This window comes from Silene latifolia, chromosome 9 (assembly GCF_048544455.1).
Source record: "Silene latifolia isolate original U9 population chromosome 9, ASM4854445v1, whole genome shotgun sequence".
NCBI lineage: Eukaryota > Viridiplantae > Streptophyta > Magnoliopsida > Caryophyllales > Caryophyllaceae > Silene > Silene latifolia.
In genome coordinates, this window is record NC_133534.1 from 25,876,960 (window position 1) to 25,897,598 (window position 20,639).

The 20,639-nt window shown below is 39.0% G+C and overlaps 1 non-coding gene across 1 annotated transcript; it reads left to right on the plus strand.

Annotated features, from left to right (window-relative positions):
* Positions 1–11,974: 11,974 nt before the first annotated feature.
* Positions 11,975–12,081, plus strand: LOC141603103 (small nucleolar RNA R71). Its single transcript, XR_012524998.1, has one exon. It is a non-coding gene; the product is annotated as a small nucleolar RNA R71 (small nucleolar RNA).
* Positions 12,082–20,639: the final 8,558 nt, after the last annotated feature.

A 20,639-nucleotide genomic window follows, 5' to 3' on the forward strand; every position in this document is an offset into this window, starting at 1 on the left:
TCATTAGGCCCAAATAAAAATTAGGACCGTTTAGACGGGATGATTGGTCGAATGGGTTGGGTTGGGCCTAGGAAGGCCGAATAAAACGATCTAGGAAGACCGAGTTTTGAAAACCGACAATTGTCTTGTAAAAACTATTCCCTAACCTTGTTCAAGTTTCACCCTTTTGGCTACACGTAAGTGTATTTTCCTCAGCGGAGTCGCCAAACTGTGGACAATGGGCCACGATGGCGCTTGGGAAACAAGCGTTTGCATTTGTGGAGTCGCCACCAATTTTTATGGGAAATTGGAACCGTTCGAATACCTCGTGCCATGTCAAGACACAAAGTAGAGACATGAACACTAAGCAATCGTTACCCTTAGCATTCTATGTCTAGAATGACTGTCGTGGATGCCAATGAACACGGATGTTCACAAGGATCTGGAGTAAGGGGTGAGGGTACGTATTAGGAAGCTCTTTTGATCGAACACCTAATCCCGCCCGCCTCGATAGCGGCCTCTACTAATGATTAGGGAAGTTATTCGTACTCGATATATTGTCGATTATATGCATGCAATACAACATCCAAGTTTTAATTCTAGCATGTGAAGATTAGACTAAGTCGGTGAGACAAGTAGTTTAGCATACAATTGGGTCAAAGTTGGATTTAATGTTCAATTACATATGAAAGCATACAAATGATACAAAATACAATGATAAATACAATAAATGAAATTACAATAAAGAAAATTACAATAATTACAAAGGATTTGGCGATTTATGTCGAAAATACCTTTAAAACGGATAATTTGAGAAAAAAGAATAAAAGAATAAACGAACAAATCAGTAGGCGATAATACGGATAATAGTTAATTATATGTAGGCTAATTAAACTAGGTCAAGGCAGAACGGAAGTTCAGAGACAGAATTCAACCTGGAACAAGCGCAGCAGGACTGCGCCCTTTGGAAGAGGCGCAGCAGACGCTGCGTCTGTTCCAAGGGTGAGTTCTGGCTGTGAAGCCAGAACTGCAAATCGTTAATATTAATTGGTGAATTTAAGGATTAATTAATATATTCGACTCGGATGAAAGTGATTATCAGATTATTTACATGTGAATGAGGGTCATGAAAGCAATAAACATGGATGAGACGGAATTAAGATGAATTATTTACATGAATGAAAGATTGATTAATGAATTAAACAAGCTAATTAGGTTAAGCATGATGAATTAATGACGGACTAATGATGAATATGACAAATAACAGATGCAAATATATCAAAGATCGAATTCCAGAAACTCAATATGAATGAATCGAATTTCTACAACCCGGATTGATTTTAATGACGAAAACCCGCAAATATTGGATTATAAGGGATTTAAGGTCGGATTTAATGATGAATTAAACATGTTAATGAATGATAAACAATATACATGTGAGATTATTACGCTATTACATCAAAGAATTGACGAACAAATGAATGAAAACAAGTAACGAACAAATTAACAGAAGACGAAGGAAGAAGAAAGGAAACAGGAACTGCGGCAGCCTCATGAAGAGGCGCAGCAGGAACTGCGCTCCTTCGAAGAGGCGCAGCATTTACTGCGTCCTTTCTCGACGGTTGTCTTCTGATAATCCGTAAAAAGGGTTTTAAAGCGGGGTTTTATAAATCGGTTTTAATAAGTATTTTCGACATAAACCTTACATTAGTGATACAAAAGATAAATAACAATAAATAAAGAAGGATTTACACCCTTAGACTTACATGTTTGACGAAACGAGATGAACTAAGTTATCGATTAGTGATGCTCGACTCGAACTATAATGCAAATATGAAAGTGCCCTCGTAAGAGGAAAACGATTAAGATTAATTAAGTTGATTGATGTGGAGTTGGTCAAATTGGTCGGTCATGCAAACGAGGCTGGTACTCAGAAAGATCCGAGCTTACGTGGTCGAATGTTCAAGCACGTAGACGCCAAAAAGTAAGAACAAAGGTCTAGAATGCAAATGGAGAAGAGAATGGCGGACACTCGCGTGAGAAATATGAGGAGCGAAGGCTCCTATTTATACTAATCACGTGAAGGAATAGGGTTTTCGGAGAGACTTTGGAAGTTAATCTCGGAAAGATATGAAAAAGATACGGAAAATACGCAGAAAAGGACCTGGGAAGAGGTGCAGCAGTCACTGCGTCTCTTGGAAGAGGCGCAGCACCTGCTGCGTCTGTTCCCAAGTGGTTTCCTCCTGCGGAAGAAAGATTTCCGTGTTTAAATTATGGAATAAAGAGATAATTCGGGAAATTGTTTACCAAAGAATAAAGATTATGAAATATTTATAAAATATGGAATAGAAATATCCGGAACATTCCAGAACATTCTGACTCGGGATTTAACGGTTATCAGAAAATGAAGACGGTTTTAGGCCCGGACTCCTAATGTACTCTAATTACTGTCAAAATGACCGTATCGGCGCGTAGATTACAACTAAGAGGTAGACATTAGTGTTTGAGCAATCACATGACGATAAACTTACGAACTATCACAAATCGTTCCGCGTAGCAAACATGTGGCCCAATCATCACCGGGTGGTTTGCGGGAGGTGTAGAAATGAGGTATCTACCGGAGGGTGCATTATTCCTGAAATGGTACACTTAGAAACACGATTAAATTGGGCATGTCATCATCAACAAATAGGTCCTAACAAATTCCCCCTTTGATGATGACAAGCCCCATAAAATTAATGTTCCCATTGAGTTTCCCCTTAAGTGGTTAGTCCAAGATAAATCATGAGGGTAGAAATAAGAGCAATGTAAACTTAAGAAGCACACAAAGCCTAGAACAAGATTACTAACATATATAGTCCACCACATAGCAAGAGTTTAATCAATAAGCAAGTAGAAAGAACATGAATTTTCCCTTTTCCCCCTCTTGACATCATCAAAAGGTAAGAGGCTACCCCCGGACACAGCATAATCATGCATGAGACGTCACATGAAAGACAACCATGGTTGCATCATAATAACAAGGTCAACATAAAGCAAAGGTTTAAACATGAGTTCAAACACAAAGTTCAACAAGGCTAAACCATAGTTTAATGAGTACACCACCGAATGATAATGAGAGAGGGACAATAGGTGTAAGGCAAAAGATAAGTTTGATTATGGGAAAATTTAGGGTGCGGAAGTTTGGTCATCGTCTTTGAGGATAATGAAGAAGATAGCAAAATGGTTGAGGTTTGACAATGAATGTGACACCCTCATTCATTGCGGAAAAATAAACACGTAATTCTAGAATAAAACTGCATGGATATGTTTGTAATAGGTTCATTTGGGTAAAAACCTGTAATTTTTAAAACCTAAACCTGTTATAAAAGTATCCAAATGGGAAGGTGTCAAACATGCAAGGTCTAAAATAAATCTCATAATAAAACATCGCTAAAGTCGCGAAAAAAAGTTATACAACCCAAATATGATAAAGGGAGACATATGTCCCTAAAAAGTATATAACATAAAAAGTGTTTAAGGGTCCCAATAAAATAAAGCCAATCTAAGTCCCAAGGTTACTTTGCTCGCTAGCTCGTCCATATACCCCATATATGGATCACCTACTGGTCGGGATAAATCTTTTCGGTTACTTGTCGTTAGGAGCACCTAGACCAAAACACAATTTATAACTTCACAAACAACTCTACAATTAGTAAAGAGGCAAGTAAAGGTCGGATCCCAAGGGACGGGAATTGAGATGAGATTTTTATTGCAACTAGTGGTGTCTTAGGGGTGTCACAATTGGGGTTTGAATAGAAGATCACTAAACTAAATAGCAATGAAAGTAAACAAGCAAGGTGAAATAAAAGGGATGTAAACAATTGATAAAAAGCACTAGGGTGTCATGGGGTCATAGGGGAATCATGGGAATTGATCATACAAACATGTTCTCAAATTATAAGCAAGCAATTATTGTTGTGATGGATCGAGTTGGTTTATATCTTACAATCCTAGGAAATTTTGGGTCTCTGAGCCGAATCGATTAGATTGTACAACACCTACAAGTCGACTTAGTCTTTCCTACTCAACAACATGCATGGTCTAATGAGACTCGAGTTGGTTTATGTCTTACAAGTCTCATTGAAAAGATAGGTGATGGGTAAAAAATACAAGGATTCCTAGGCTCGCATTTCATCAAACATAACATGTGCATGAGTCGAGATACACAACAAGCAAGCAAATAAACCATGAAAACATATTAGATTAAGCATGAATCATCCCCCATGTTGATTTCCCCTAATTACCCATTAACCCTAGCTAAGGAACTACTCACTCATTATCATGTTGAACATGCTAGCAAGGGTGTCAATCATACCAACAAAGTGAAACATGATGAATAAATGAAAGTAATTAACAATAATTAAAAAGGGATTAAGAGAATTATACCTTCTAATAATTCCAATAATAAAGCAAAGAATAAAAGAAGTACTGGATGCTTGATTGAGAGGTTGTCAATCTCCCAATAATAACCCAAATAATCTTCAATTACCTAACATAAAGGATAAACAAGAGAGAGATTAAGGAAATAAAACTTATATTAAAACTTGATTAATTGTTGATTACAAGATTAAAGAGAGATTTGATTGATATTAACTACACTAAAGATTTATAAGAAGAACATGCTCTTCTAATTAGACTAATGGGGTATTTATAGTGGAAATTAGGTGGATGCATTAGGGTTAACTAAGGGCTTAAATGACGATTAAGTCCCTACTTAAGGAAACGCCGGTATTTTTGGAAAGATGGGCATCTTTCTTGAAGCTTGAAGAAACGAAATTGGTCTGCCTTGGAATCTGGGCGTCTTGAGCACGGGACGGGCGGATTCTATGGTCTCTGCCCGGACGTATTTGGGTGAAGACGGACGTCTTCTGGAATTGTTGCCCGGGCGTCTTGGTGCAAAGACGCACGGATTGTGGTGCTGGAGACAGGCGTCTTCTAAGGAAGACGCACGGATTGCTGTGCAGTCTGCTTTCTTCTTCTTTTCTTCCCTTTTCTTCATAAAATCCTTGGGGATTTCCTCGGGGATGCAAGGATCTTTTCTCATCATTTCCCATTTACTATAGTATGTACAAAGGCCTTCTAATCTTGTCTCTCCTTGATGCTTGGTCATTGAATTCAATCAATTTAGTCTCATTTTGCCATGGAAATGCAAGTTTTATACTCCTTTCCTACCAAGGGATCAAAACCTCAAAGAATATGCAAAACAAAGAACTAAAGACAATAAATGACCCAAATATGCACTAAAAAGCATGGGAACAAGGCTAATTCGGGGGCTAAATATGCTCTAATTATGGTCACATCAAATATCCCCAAACCGAACCTTTGCTCGTCCCGAGTAAAGAGGTGACAAAGACCAGGACCATTATTTAAACTAACCTAATAACATAGCCAATATGAGACAATTAGCGGGTCTCACTCCGCCCCTTCAACTCACAACAAGACAACCATGAGGTAGGATGCCTTCTTGCAAGGCAAGGTGGGGCTTGCCAAAATGGTGACACATCCAAACATTAAGCACACAAAACAAGTAATGGATGCATCTACAAAAGAATAGCCACTTTCCTCATCTAAGTGGCGGAAATTATCTACAAGGGAAGCAATTCAAGGGTACACACTCCTTCATAGATGCAATTTCTTCAAACTACTAAGCCTAGAAGGATACCAATAAATCACCTCCAAATTGTGTCAAGCTAGGGTACCTTTGTCCTCAATCGTTAAATGCTTTTGTCAAGAATAGACTCCCTATGGTGTTAGAAACACTGGAGGATCGCGGAATTCCGCCTCTTGCCTAGACAAGAAGAAGGGTCATCCCCTCTCTACCATGCACAAAAATGGATACGATGGATAAAGGGATCGATAGAATTTGAGTTTCACTTTGGGAGTTTGCTTTTGTTGATGTTTTTCCCCCAATTTCTTGTGGCATATAACATTTGAGAACACTTTCTTTTGCCATTTCTTTTGATTTTTTGGCAATTCAACACTTGACAACTTTTCAACTTTTCTTTGCATTTTCTTTTGAACATTTTCAAAGTCACCCCATATGTAGGGAGGGTGCCTTATATTTGAAGCTTTAGGAGTTCTATTTTTGCTCCTCTTTTCATTTGATGCATTTTGCAAACTTTCTTTCACTTTTCATTTCATTGAACTCAAATTGATTTCTTTTTGTGTCCATTCCCTTTGATGACAAAAACGTGGTAGAACATAGATGATGGATGGATGCATGGTTTCAAGGGTCACCTTGGAATAAACGGTAGCCAAGAAGTTATCACACCACAAGGTACTCTTGACTAGGCCTTAATCCATGGGTCAAAGGATACTAGCATGACACATCCTAGGGTGTTTTGCAAGTATTCTAACAAGCAAAATCTTAAGAACAAAAAGCATCTACTAGGGGTTATATACACTTGTCAAGCTTCCCAAGTAGACGGTTTCACAAAATTTTTCTAACATGCAACTACATGCCATGATGCAACTAACATTTATACATCCTAATGCAAATGTTTCTACCAACTAATATGACATATAAACTAAATGCAAGTCCTAAATTCACATTGTTATACCGCATTAATCAAAATAAAGCCACATAGTCATTAACATAAAGAGAAAAAAGGAGATTGGAAATATCATACCATGCGGTCTTCAATATCCTCATGTCTCGGATGTGGCGTAGTCGATCAATGTGAACAAGGATAGAACAAACACAATATACAACAATATATACATGACTACACTACAAAGGAAATGAACTTGTTTTTGGTTTTTCAATTTTTCAATTTTTATGGCTTTTCGAATAAAAGTTAAGTTAGAATTCTCCATCCCCACACTAATATGGGCATTGTACTCAATGGCCAAAATGATGGGAAATCATGCAAACATGATGCATGAATTCTACACTAGATGCAAGCTACACTAATCTATACTACATGATGCATGGGTTTTTGTTTATGACAGAGAGGATAATTTAGATTACCTCCCGTTGCGTATGCATGTACTTCCCCAAACCGAGTTAGACATTATTTCTAATGTCCTAAAGTTGGGTGTAGTTCATGCACAAACGATGCAATGCATGAAACTAAATTTGTCATTTTGGATTTCAAAAAGTGGGAACAATGAAATAAGAACACCTCAATGGGGCCGAGGTGTTAGTCCTCTATGTTGCTAGGACTACTCCAACCATGATCAAGATAAATAAATAAATCAAAGAAAGAAAGAGACAAACCTCAAGAGGGTAGGAGCCTCCAAAGCTTGCTAGTCTTCCACCATAACATCGCTATCATCATCTTCCTCAATAGAAGTGGACTCATCACCACTTCCCTCTTCACTTCCTTTCTTGCCTTCTTCATCATCCTCTTCTTCTTCATCACTAGCCTCTTCATCAATTTTATCATCAACACCCTCATCACCGACAACCTCATCGTCGCCCGGAATCTCACCCCTAGATGCACTCGGAAAGAAGACTTCCCTATCCGCCCAACTAGGCAAAGGACATGAAGGGTTAAGTAGTCCTTGCCTAGATAAATGAAGTAGGGGTGGATATTGGGCTAAGTAAGCATCTTCCCGATCCTTAAAAGCTTGCTTATGCATCTCTTGCATAAGAAGAGTCATATAATCTTTGCTTGCTTCAACACTTTCGGGTTTGAACTCTTGGTACTTGAAAGGATAGGGTGGTGTGACAATGGAAGAGGAGGGCATTTCAATTTCACCCTTTTGTTGTCGGATGATGTATTCGGCTTCTTTTGAGAGGGGAAGAAGATAGTTGGTCCGATGGACACTCAAACGACAAATCTTAGAAGGCAAAGTAAAAGATCTAGCCTCACTTGTGAGCCACCCATACTTGGTGTCAAGAGGATTATGGTTAACCCACTTGTACTTGTTGATCATAGCATCCATATCAACGAGATGACCACCTTTCTTTGCTACATACTTGTCATTCTTGTTGAAATTCGAATCAAATTATTTAGCCAAAAGAATGACTAGACCTCCATTCACAATAACGGTGGTGCCTTGCTTCCCACAATCAATATTTAGCCATCTATCCACCAAAAGCCTTAGAGAATTGAAAGGCTTGGTGAATTCCATACCAATATTCAAGGCCGACTCAAGAAGAACAAAATCGAGCTTGGTAAAGTGGTTGGTGTCTTTTCTTGCAATGATGGTGTTCCCTATGACCTTATGCCACACTCTAATGCCCGGATGGTGGACTAATAGAGCGCGACTAGCATGATAGTTCTCAAATTTCCTTCCGGAAATCGCCTCCCAAAGAGGAGCGGGGTCATACTTACCAACATTCTTGAAATAACTAAGTGAATCACTAAGACCCAAAGCATTACCCAATTCCTTAAAGGTGATGCGCCTACTAACATTAGCTAGGCGGAACTCGATGTTTTCCATAGTCTCTACCTTGGTAACTTTCAAAGAACTCAAGAATTCTAAGGTAAGGGAGGGGTATGTCAATTCTTTTGTATCAAACAATTCTTCCAACCCCATGTTTTCAAAGAAGGCTCTAGTTTGCTCAAGGACACCCAACTTTTCCAAGGCATCTTCACATATAAACTTGGTGGATATAAAGGATTTTCTAGCATACTTGGCAAAAGTTTCCCTATGGGAGTTAGAAATGAAAGTTACCTCCGGATAGTTCGAAAGTTGAGCAATTTCCGGAGTTGAAGATGTTGTAGCTTCCATGGGAGTTTGTTGTTGTTGCATTTCCATGTTTGGGCTAGTTACCACCATAGCCAATGAGGCTTTCTTTGCTTGAATACTCTTTTGTCTTGTTTAGAGTGCCTTTGCCTTAGGTGCCTTTGTTGCTCCTTTTGTCCTTGCCATTGATGATTGAACCAAGAAAAGAGTGAAAATCTTCAATTTCCAAGTAATCGATTTTAAGATGAAAGGGTTTGCCTTTATAATTTCAAAAATCGACTCAAAGGTTGAAGATTTTGGTGCTTGGTTTGATTTTTGTTGGAAGAGGAGTGATTGATTGTTGTTAAAAGGAAGTTTTGATTTGATTTTGTTGAATTTGGTTGAGGAAAATTTGTTTTGGTGGTGGAGAGGATGAGGGTTTTGGTAGTGTTTTGAATGAAGAAATGAAGAAATGAATGTGGGAGGGGTTTATAAAGAACCCGAAAAATATGAAATGCAGGGGGACGACGGGCGACTTTCCTTCGGGACGGCCGGATTCTGTCTGGTTGGGCTTCAGGAAGTCTCGCCTAAAGACGGGCGTCTTTCAGCAAAGACGCTCAGATTTGTAACTGCGGGACGGGCGTCTTTCACTGAAGACGGGCGGATTCCTTTCCAGAGATTTTTCTTGTTTTTCTCAGCCAAAAAGACGGGCGTCTTTTCTTCCAGGACGGGCGTCTTTCTGAAGACGGGCGGATTCTATTGCAGGACGCCCGGATTTGTCAACAGTCCCAAAATTTTAAAAATTCAGCTCAGAAGGACGGGCGAATTCTGACAAAGATGCCCGGGTTGCCTGAAGACGGGCGGATTCTCTTGAAAACGCTCGGATTCTCCCTGTCTTACCCGGATTCAGTTCCATCCGTGCACTTTCATATCCCTTGTCATTTTTCATTCTTCAAAATCCCGTGTTCTTCATTGTGGGGGCACTACTAAGGCATGAATAGCCTAGGCAATTGCTATCCTCACACTAAGCTAAAGCACTACACATCAATTGAAATCATTAATCCCTCCCTCACTTCTCTCAAAAATGATAATTATCTTGATCAATGCATAAAAATCCAAAAATGACAAAAATGCAATGTAGGAATTGAAATGCGAGTTGGAGAGTTAGAAATATTTACAAGTGGTGGTTTAGGGAGGACTCCACCAAACTCTCATCCTTAGTGAGATGTCATGGGGGCATGTCCAAGGTGTTGTTGATGTTGCTCAACACCTTGAAGAAGTAATCAAAAGCTTGTTCATTATCATGATAAAGATCTTCAATAGATCTTTGCCCTTGTTGTCGGTCTTGATCGATAGCATTACCAATATAGGGATTGAAAATCCCTTCAAACTCATCGTCCCAAAGACCACAAACTTCATCTACTTGATCACTAAAGATCTCTTGAGTTGATAGAGATCACAACTCTCCCATTTTCTTGTCTTGGCCAATGAGGCCATCTTCTTCATTGCTTGGCTTTGGTGAGTTTTGCAAGCTCTCTTTGTTACAATTCACTTGCTCTTTGAATGGAGCATCTTCAATTTTCTTCTTCCATTGGAATTCCGACTTCTTCCTATCATCCTTCCGGTTATAATGATCAACCATAAAACATGGTTCATGCAAACGGGGAGCTCTCATGGTCTTGTCAAGATTGAAAGTTACGCTCTCATCTCCCACTTCTAGAGTGAGCTCTCCATGCTTCACATCAATCACCACACCCGCGGTGTGTAAGAAATGTCTTCCTAGAATGATTGGAATATTGGAGTCTTCTTCCATGTCAACAATGACAAAGTCCACCGGGATGAAAAATTTCCCAACTCTTACGGGAACATCTTCCCATATCCCTAATGGTGTCTTCGTCGATCTATCGGCCATTTGGAGTGTGATATTGGTGCATTTAAGCTCTCCCATCCCCAACCTTTTACTCACCGAGTACGGCATAACACTCACACTAGCCCCTAGATCACATAAGGCTTTGTTGATCGTGGTGTCGCCAATGGTACATGGTATTGAGAAGCTTCCCGGATCTTTGAGTTTTGGAGGTGAACTCCCTTGAAGTATTGCACTACTCACCTTAGTGAAGGCGATAGTCTCAAGCTTCCGGATCGACTTCTTCTTTGTGAGGATGTCTTTCATGTATTTTGCATAGGCGCAAGCACGTGATTGATTAATTCCGTGAAAGGAATTGAGACTTCCAAATTCTTCACAATTTCCATAAATTTTCCAAGTTGGTCATCAAATTTGGGCTTGGCTTGACGACTTGGAAAAGGAAGTCTAATCACAATGGGCTCCTTCTCCTTGACCTTGTCTTCATTTTTCTTTGAAATTTCTTCTCCATCCTTGGAGTTTTGCACAATTTCTTCTTTGTCACTAGCTTCCACAACTTCATTCTCAACTTGCTTCTTCGATGCTTCATACCTTGTGCCACTTCTCAAGTGAATGGCACTAACCGATTCATGTCTTGGGGGATTACCTTGAGGTGGTAATTGCCCCTTTTATCTTTGTGAGCTTGAAGATGCTAGTTGAGTCAATTGGGTTTCCAACATTTTGGTGTGAGCTAGAATGTTGTTGATGGTGATTTCCTTTGCTTGACTATCTTTTTGCATTTGAGTGAAAAACTCTTGTTGATTCTTTTGCATTTGGAGGACCGCTTTTTGAACATCCAAACCTTGGTCATTTTGTTGATTGTGTGGAGTTTGATTTTGATAACCTTGGTTTTGGTTGAAAAAGGGTCTTTGATTTTGGTTTCTCATGGGAGGTGGGGTGTATGTTGATTGAGGGTTTTGAACATTTTGGCTTTTGTATGAGAGATTTGGATGGAATTTGGTGTTTTCATTGTAATAGTTGGAGTAAGGGGTACCACTCTTGTATGCTTGGAAAGCATTCACTTGTTCATTTGTTCCCCTACACTCACTTTGGTCATGTCCCAAAGTTCCACAATTCTCACATATCCCACTTGGGATTGATGAAGATGCCGTCATGGCATTAACATGATGCTTTGGTGATTTTGAGGCTTCTTCAAGTCTAGCCATTGCTTTTTCAAACTTTAAGTTAATGGTATCAATGTGAGCACTAAGTTGATTACCCAATTGAGTAATGGAGTCCACTTCATGCTTCCCTCCTCTAGTAGCCTTGCAAGGTCTACTATATTGTGAGTTATGGACCGCCATTTCCTCAATTTTGTTCCAAGTTTGATTATCGTCAACTTCGGTGAACATTCCATTTGATCCCATGTTGAGAATGTTCCTTGAATCTTCATAAAGACCGTTCCAAAATTGTTGTACCAAGAACCATTCGCTAAGTCCATGGTGAGGACATGAGCGACAAATTCCTTTGAATCGCTCCCAAGCTTCATACAAAGATTCTTCATCCCTTTGCTTAAAGCCCGTGATTTGAGCTCTTAGCATGTTAGTCTTTTCCGGTGGATAGAACTTTTTGTAGAAAGCTAGAGCCAATTTCTTCCAAAAATCAATTCCGAGAGTAGCCTTATCAAGGCTTTTCAACCATTGTTTGGCAGTGCAAATTAGAGAAAAAGGAAATAAGACCCATCGAATTTGGTGTTGAGTTACACCGGTTTGTGAGATCGCATCACAATAGTCACAAAAAGCCTTCATATGAGAATGAGGGTCTTCACTAGGCATCCCACCAAATTGGCTTCTTTCAACTAATTGGATAAATGCGGATTTGGCAATAAAATTTCCGGTTAGATGTTGTGGTGTGGGAGTACCATTGGGTAGGTTCTCCTCGGTGGGTACAGAATGTGATGAAAACTTAGGCATTGTGGGTTGATTTTGTGTTGGATTTTGTGTTGGGTTCTCCTCACCTTCTCTTGCAAAAGGGTTGATTAACTCAATGGTATTTGGTTGAATAACCTCACTAACACCTCTCAAAGTTCTCCTAGCAAGTCTTCTATTTGTTGTCAAAGTCCTTTCCATTTCGTGATCAAAGGGTAACAAGTCACCTTGTGACCTTCTAGACATGCAAAATATCAAACAACTCGAAAACAATTAGAACAAACCTTGAGGAGTTTTACTTCCCCAAGGCAAAGAAAGACACAACTAATAACAATACAAGAAAATCTAAATCAAGTTAACACCGTCCCCGGCAACGGCGCCATTTTTGGTCGGGATAAATCTTTTCGGTTACTTGTCGTTAGGAGCACCTAGACCAAAACACAATTTATAACTTCACAAACAACTCTACAATTAGTAAAGAGGCAAGTAAAGGTCGGATCCCAAGGGACGGGAATTGAGATGAGATTTCTATTGCAACTAGTGGTGTCTTAGGGGTGTCACAATTGGGGTTTGAATAGAAGATCACTAAACTAAATAGCAATGAAAGTAAAAAAGCAAGATGAAATAAAAGGGATGTAAACAATTGATAAAAAGCACTAGGGTGTCATGGGGTCATAGGGGAATCATGGGAATTGATCATACAAACATGTTCTCAAATTATAAGCAAGCAATTATTGTTGTGATGGATCGAGTTGGTTTATATCTTACAATCCTAGGAAAGTTTGGGTCTCGGAGCCGAATCGATTAGATTGTACAACACCTACAAGTCGACTTAGTCTTTCCTACTCAACAACATGCATGGTCTAATGAGACTCGAGTTGGTTTATGGCTTACAAGTCTCATTGAAAAGATAGGTGATGGGTAAAAAAATGCAAGGATTCATAGGCTCGCATTTCATCAAACATAACAAGTGCATGGGTCGAGATTCACAACAAGCAAGCAAATAAACCATGAAAACATATTAGATTAAGCATGAATCATCCCCCATGTTGATTTCCCCTAATTACCCATTAACCCTAGCTAAGGAACTACTCACTCATTATCATGTTGAACATGCTAGAAAGGGTGTCAATCATACCAACAAAGTGAAACATGATGAATAAATGAAAGTAATTAACAATAATTAAAAAGGGATTAAGAGAATTATACCTACTAATAATTCCAATAGTAAAGCAAAGAATAAAAGAAGTACTTGATGCTTGATTGAGAGGTTGTCATCAGTCTCCCAATAATAACCCAAATAATCTTCAATTACCCAAAATAAAGGATGAACAAGAGAGAGATTAAGGAAATAAAACTTGTATTAAAACTTGATTAATTGTTGATTACAAGATTAAAGAGAGATTTGATTGATAGTAACTACACTAAAGATTTCTAAGAAGAACATGCTCTTCTAATTAGACTAATGGGGTATTTATAGTGGAAATTAGGTGGATGCATTAGGGTTAACTAAGGGCTTAAATGACGATTAAGTCCCTACTTAAGGAAACGCCGGTATTTTTGGAAGGATGGGCATCTTTCTTGAAGCTTGAAGAAACGAAATTGGTCTGCCTTGGAATCTGGGCAACTTGAGCACGGGACGGGCGGATTCTATGGTCTCTGCCCGGGCGTCTTTGGGTGAAGACGGACGTCTTCTGGAATTGTTGCCCGGGCGTCTTGGTGCAAAGACGCACGGATTGTGGTGCTGGAGACAGGCGTCTTCTAAGGAAGACGCACGGATTGCTGTGCAGTCTGCTTTCTTCTTCTTTTCTTCCCTTTTCTTCATAAAATCCTTGGGGATTTCCTCGGGGATGCAACGATCTTTTCTCATCATTTCCCATTTACTATAGTATGTACAAAGGCCTTCTAATCTTGTCTCTCCTTGATGCTTGGTCATTGAATTCAATCAATTTAGTCTCATTTTGCCATGGAAATGCAAGTTTTATACTCCTTTCCTACCAAGGGATCAAAACCTCAAATAATATGCAAAACAAAGAACTAAAGACAATAAATGACCCAAATATGCACTAAAAAGCATGGGAACAAGGTTAATTCGGGGGCTAAATATGCTCTAATTATGGTCACATCACCTACCTGTCAATCGCATTTTATACAAATACGAAAGCCACAGTCAGTGGGGAATAACTCTGAGTTCTCCCAGCCACAAAATGTCATAATTAATATAACATGTAAACATAAGAATATGAATATGAATAACACATACCCTTAGCATATAGATGCTAGACAATCGTACTCATCATGTGAACAACAATATAACAACACATAGTCCTAGCATATGAATACTAGACCGACTCATACTACACTATCATGTGAATCACATAACATCCAGGAATCCAAACTCTATCAACCATAGCCGGCTTTCATCTCACCTTCTATGATTCATAGAATCATCAACAAGAAAGGACAATATATCTAGAGACAGACATAAGTTCCTAGTACAGTCAATAGTCACTCTGTAACTCGAGTCTATACCACGAGGTAAGGTAAACACCCTAGTCCTAAACCTGCGCAGACCTAGCGACATGCGGAAAATACCGCATCCAAGACCCATGATCACACACATGAGTACCCCTAAGGAGTCCACCAAAGGGTTGGCTAGTACTTAAGCTGACCACATACTTCTAAGAGTACGTCAGGAGGTCATACCCTAACTTGGATATAAGCCCACCAAGCTAAGACACAAAGGCTGTTAAGCTGTGAACATACACTCGTCAAAGACTATAAGGGCCTATCTATGACGAAGGCCGGAATACTCACCTAGGACCTAGTCCCAGCTTGAATACTTTAGCCCACACCACACAAGACAAGTAGGACACCCAATTAACTATAAGAGGGGCAAAGAGTCCAAACTTGCACACACACACAAATGATCATACACACCCTAGCATATGAAAGACTACGCAAGAGCATATTCAGCTGACAATTCAACAATATCTCCAATATCAATAATAATCCAAATTCCAGCTAACCAACAGTACCATAATCCATGAGAACAAGCTAAAATGGCAGAGAGGCAACAAGACTCAAGCATAAGGCATCCAAAGCATCCAACAACCAACATGTGAAATGATAATTACAAACATCAAGGCATAACATAAAACATCCAATAACAACCAATCTCACCTCAAAGACAAACCCTCGACCCAAGTTCCGCGACGGGTCATTGGTCAAATCGAGGCTGACCGGTTTAAACCTAGTTTGAACAAACTCGTTCGGTCAATCTGGCCCAGCTCAGAGTCTTGGCCTACTTTGGCCCAAATCACAAAATTCATCACAATATCATTCTCATACCATTTCCAATTTCTATCATGTGAAAAACTATTAACATAAAGAAATATATTCCAACTTACAAAATAACTAATTCCACAAAATTCTCGCATAATAAAATAGCATAAATAACCGTCTCACACAAGGGTAAACTTTTCTATAAATTTTTAATCGATAAAACGACGCCATTTACTCATACGGACTCCGAATTGAGTGATTCAAGTGGCTAAACCACCTAATTTTTCGATGTCGTTCAATCTGTCATATTTTTGGAAACATTGGAAACCGTCTCGGTCCGGTACTGACGTGTTCCAGCCAAAACACGGACTTGTCACAACACATAATTTCTCATCCAAATTTGTTCCAAACAATAATATACAAATGGGTAACATAAATTAAACATAAGCATACTCATCTTACTCCATTCATTCATTTATCAACAAGATCGTCTCAAAAAACAACAAACAACAACAAACGACAACAAACAACAACAAACAACACATACAACTACTAATGTGACATTATTTCGTCGAGTAACTCGGAATAGTTACCTTAAGCTAGCAAAGAGACAAGTAATAACTTGAGAAAGCTTCTAAAACCCAAAATTACTCTTCATCTTCAACCACATATGAATCACCTAACTCATCTTCAAATTCTTCACCTATAAGAACAACAAAAACACAATTATTAAGCTTAAATTCGAAACCCTAAAAAAAGTGTCTTAAACAAAAATTGGGGGAAATGAAAATAAGACTTACTAGGAGATGAGGATTGAAGAGAGGATTCCAAATATATAATTTTTATGAGATTTGGTGGAGAAATGAAGGATTTATGGTGGATTTAGGGATTGTAAGGAGGATTTTTAGTGAGTTTTTGGTGTTTGAGAGAAGGAGGAGATAGATTGAGTTATGGAGGAAATGAAAATTGAAAGAGGGGGCAAAAGGAGGGTAGGTGGCCAGCCAAAAGGCATGGGGAGATGGGTCATTTGTTTACGTTTTGGGGTTTGCTTCGACGGTAATTAGAAATATTCGTCGAACGCGATTTCTGAGAATATTAAAGTTCTTAAACACGATTTTACTAAAAGATTAAGTACTCATATGCCCAATATCCAAACTCGTTTACCCAACGACCGTAAGAAATGGGAAAATCCCAATTTTACGACTTTTATCCGAAATCTATTTTATCAAAGGAAAAGGTTTAAATATAGTTTAAATCACTTTTAAACATTTCTAAACTATCAAAAATAATTACATTTCTTCAAAATAAAATAAGATTATATTTTATCAAATAAATTTTATTTCAAATAAATTAATATTAAATTAAAATAGATTAGAATATTACTTTTAAAATATAATAAAGGTCTTCAAATTTACGGGGTGTTACAATCATCCCTCCTTTTAAGAAGTTTCGTCCCCGAAACTTAGAAGAAGGAACATTGTATATATGTAGGTCTATCTCTTTAAAATCAAGTAAACAAAATCTTCAAAATGTGAACGTATGAAATATAAGTGTCTTTTCAATGGAACGGAATATCCTCGTCGGCCGTTCAAGAACATCAACATTCCAAATCAAAGACATAAAAATATATATTTTTACACCAACAAATGAGAAAACCAATTATCGGACGTCTCCAATAACGAGCTTTACCACTCATTGACGTTAAAACCAGTGGAAAACATTAAAACATTTTCAAAAAGCTTTAGTTCGAAACTCTATAAAAAGGATAATGACTCCACTAGCTATGACCAAACTCTAACTACGACTTTTAAACAACTAAACAAGGACTACTAACGCGGAGAGTATTTAAGAGAAGGAGAGGAACACTCGAAAGGATAGCTAAAACTCACAAGAATTAGATAATGGAAAGAGGATTACTTCACGAGAAAAGTTCGGGATATTTAGCTAACATAGAAGATTCAGGCTCCCAAGTTTCTTCTTCGACATTTCCACAACGCCAAAGTATACGAACTAGGGGCACCACTTTATTTCTAAGTTGCTTGTTTGCCCTTTCGAGGATTCGGATCGGCCTTTCTTCCAAAGCCAAGTTGGGCTCCAAATCTGGGATTTCTTCTTGAATAACATGGCTCGGATCACTAATGTACTTCCTCTACTGAGATACATGGAAGACATTATGAACCTTGCTCAAATTCGGGAGGAACTCTAAACGGTAAGCAACGGGGCCAATCTTCTCAAGCACACGGGAAGGTCCAATGTATTTGGGACTCAGCTTTCCTTTCACACCAAACCGTTTCACCCCTTTTATAGGTGATACCTTAAGGAACACTCGATCATCAACCTCAAAGGTAAGTGGTCGACGATGGACATCGGCATAAGATTCCTGTCGGTCTTGAGCGGTTTTCATACGCTCTCGAATGATCTGAACCTGATTGATGGTCTCAGTCACCAAATCGGGTCCCAACACATGGGCATCTTGGACTTGATCCCAACAAACAGGACTACGGCACTTCCCACCGTACAAAGCCTCATAAGGTGACATTTTGATAAAGGAATGATAGCTATTGTTGTAGGAGAATTCGACAAGAGGTAAACATTTCTCCCAAGAAGTGTGGAAGTCTAAAGCACAAGCACGGAGGAGGTCCTCTAAAGTCTGGATAGTCCTTTCAGTCTGCCCATCTGTAGCGGCATGAAAAGCGGTACTCATCAGTAGCTTACTACCCATGGCTTCTTGCAAAGCGATCCGTAAACGGGAACGAGAATCTAGGGTCACGATCTGAAACTATATCCTTAGGCACTCCATGGTAGCGTACTATCTCTTTCACGTAGGCACCAGCTAGGACATCTAATTTCCATGTCTCCTTGATAGGTATAAACCTAGCACATTTGGTCAATCGATCTACAACCACCGAAACCGCATCTTTTCCGCTAGCAGTCTTAGGTAAAGCCATCACAAAGTCCATGGAGATGGACTCCCATTTCCAAAGGGGAACATCCAAAGGTTGTAGCAAACCCCCGGGTTTCTGATGCTCAATCTTCACTTTCTGACAGGTAAGACACTTGCTAACACTCTAGGACATCAATCTTCATCCTAGGCCGCCAAAACTGTAATCTCAAGTCTTTATACATCTTGTCACCACCAGGATGAATAGAGTAAGGAGAAAGGTGAGCTTCATCAAGGATCTTCTTCCTCAACTCGGCTACTCTCGGAACATACATCATACCTTGGTAACGAAGGTATCCATCACTATCCACCACACAATCCTTAGCTTGCCCAAGTTGGATTTTTGCTTGAATGGACTTGAAAGTAGCATCCTTAGGTAGGCAAGTACGGATCTCACGGTAAAAGTCGGGTTCTGCACTCAAGGCACTAAGATAGTCAAAGCCCTTCCCAACAAGGCTTATCCCCAACTTCTGAAGTTCCGCGGTAAGTTCATCATTTGCTTTCCCTTCATGATTTAAGGGAGGAGCAAGATGAAGCGAGGAAAGGAGGTATGAACGGTAACGCTTATAGTCAAAGAAGAAGGGAATTAGACAAGAAGGAAACGCCAAGTACTCGAATCCCAAATTACAACATCAGCCTAAACGGTTCCGAAAAATTCCCAACAACAAAACTTATGACCAAAACACTCCCAAGGATTTCCTCAAAACACTCATGTTACTTCATCCTAAGCAATTCTGTGAAACAAGGTACTCCACTATAAGTGTGATCTCATCACTCCAAATCCTCAAACATCCACAAACAACTTGCACAAGATCAAGGTCAGGGTTTCCAACAAAGCTATACTCATATCCAACTAGTGTCAACCATGGGTCTCTCAAATATTCTACCATTCAATTCCATCCATTTAAAGTCAAGTACCAAGCACTAGTATCCCAAGACATGTCTCACTACACTTCCCAAGGCTCTCAAATCCCAAACCTAAACAACAAAGCCAAGTTCTATAGCCTTAGTAACAAACGCAACTCACACTTGACAACACAAAATCCACCAATCAAGAATACTCCATTTATCAAGGATCTAGGTCTAAGAATCATTAAGTATGTCTCATCACACTACCTAGGTCTTTCTAACATCACAACCTCTCAAAACCAGGGTTATGGGTCAACCACAAACAATCTCCTCAAAAGTCAAATTATCCAACCAAGGCCAACATTCCTCAAAAGAAAGAGTACTATAAAAAAGGGCGTTAAGGGAAGATAAGCGAGGAACAAAACACAAGTTAGGAGGGTACAAGAGTAACTTTCAAGGAAAGAGAAAAGAGAGTTTAGAAGGAGAATAAGCACCAAGAGATAAAGAATAAGACAAGGTACACAAAGAATGAGAAACATCTTCGAGGAAGTAGAAGCATTCTTCAAAGGTAAACAAATCTTCAGTCCTCGGCAATAGGCACCAAATCCTGGTCTTCACGTTGGTAGGTTTATGGTTATTGATACAAGGCACAACAATTATTACATGGCAATCAACAAACATGTTACAACCTAACAAAGAGCAAACACACTACAGACTACCACCTTAGGTCCTTAAGCCTACCTATCCTACCCATCTCTCAAGTTTATTATTTTAAGGTCAAGTTATTTATATCAGGGGTGCACAAACGTGCGTCGGGAGCAAATATGCTCTGATACCAACTGTGACACCCTCATTCATTGCGGAAAAATAAACACGTAATTCTAGAATAAAACTGCATGGGTATGTTTGTAATAGGTTCATTTGGGTAAAAACCTGTAATTTTTAAAACCTGAACCTGTTATAAAAGTATCCAAATGGGAAGGTGTCAAACATGCAAGGTCTAAAATAAATCTCATAATAAAACATCGCTAAAGTCGCGAAAAAAAGTTATACAACCCAAATATGATAAAGGGAGACATATGTCTCTAAAAAGTATATAACATAAAAAGTGTTTAAGGGTCACAATAAAATAAAGTCAATCTAGGTCCCAAGGTTA